The following is a 1,405-nucleotide window of genomic DNA, read 5'->3' on the forward strand; positions in this document are numbered from 1 at the left end:
TTTTTGTCTTTTCATTTTGTTGCCTTCCCTTGCTAGTGATAGGAGGTTCGGCTCCTTTAACTGATTCTGATATTTTCGACTTGTTCAGTCATTTCATTCAAATGTCTCTTTGTTTTTCAGTCCAACAGGAGTGTATCCCTCAGACCATCCGGTGCATAGACATCTTGTGCCATTGTGATCCGTGCGCAAGCACCCTGTTGTGGAGACTACAGCACATCCAGCCTGTGGGTGGACAGGTCAGTATCTCATCAAATATGATACAGCATTGTGTAAAACATTTCATTTTTTTGATAAATCAAAATGTTGACTTTTTGTTCCCTTTTCCCCAWGTTTTAGACATGAGGCGTGACATGCAGAACATCAGGCTCACACCACGAGAAGCAGTGCATGATCAACACCACCCTCAATCTACTTGAACTGATGTAACTCTCTCTCACTCTGGGGGTAAGACATAGTTTAAACATCACAGATAGAAATTCCCACTGTGCCCATGATAAAATGCATTCATTGTTCACTTGTTCTTCAACAATGTCAGGTACAGGCAGTGATGACTGGGGCCTTCAGCAAGTTGGACACAGGAGGTAAGAAATAGTTTGAACATCACAGATAGAAATTCCAACTGTGTCTATGATACAGTAAACTACATTACTTTACTTGGCTGCTTTGATCAAAACTTGTATGTAATATAACCTATTCTGGGAGCCTAATGTGTGTGTATGAACTATGTGGAATATTTTTTAACCATTGGCTCCCCTAAAAATAGGTACTGACAAGAGGAGCAATATGAGTCTGTCAGAGGTCATCACATTGGATGGGGATGGTGATGGAGACTTTGGTGGTCCACACAACGAAGAAGCGGGTGTTCTTTCCAGTGATGTAGAGCTGCCCTTGGACCTGGTGCCAGTAAGGATGGTCTTCACGGAGGCTGTAAGACACTCCCTCTTTGATATAGAAATCCTTTGACTTCCCTGCTTCTTCAATGGCAAGGCCCCTTGCACAATAAGAACACTTCACCACTGCTGTGATGCCCACCAGACCATCCGGTGAGCCACCCAGGATCCCAGACCCCGTGACCTAAATCCCTGACATTTTGAATGCCTTGATTCCCTCCTCCAGGGCCCCCAGCTGTGCCCTGGACACTATATGTGAATTGATTGCCCCCATCTATCTTTAGAGCTTGTGCTGTTAGGTGACCTAAACTGGGACATGCTTAACACCCCGGCCATCCTACAATCTAAGCTTGATGCCCTCAATCTCACACAAATCAGCGTCATCTGGGTTTGGCTGGCGTAGGCCGTCATTGTAAATAAGAATTTGTTCTTAACTGATTTGCCTAGTTAAATAAATAAAGAAATACACAAAGAGCTGCTTAAATGAGAGACAAGGGGTACTTGTCTCCATTTCC

General features: G+C 43.9%; 1 long non-coding RNA gene across 1 annotated transcript; it reads left to right on the plus strand.

The window, feature by feature from the left end:
• Positions 1–386: 386 nt before the first annotated feature.
• On the plus strand, positions 387–951 carry LOC139028488 (uncharacterized). The gene is made up of 3 exons (XR_011480692.1): positions 387–444; positions 536–567; positions 764–951. It is a non-coding gene; the product is annotated as an uncharacterized lncRNA (long non-coding RNA).
• Positions 952–1,405: the final 454 nt, after the last annotated feature.

Source organism: Salvelinus sp. IW2-2015, linkage group LG13, assembly GCF_002910315.2.
Source record: "Salvelinus sp. IW2-2015 linkage group LG13, ASM291031v2, whole genome shotgun sequence".
Taxonomy (NCBI): domain Eukaryota; kingdom Metazoa; phylum Chordata; class Actinopteri; order Salmoniformes; family Salmonidae; genus Salvelinus; species Salvelinus sp. IW2-2015.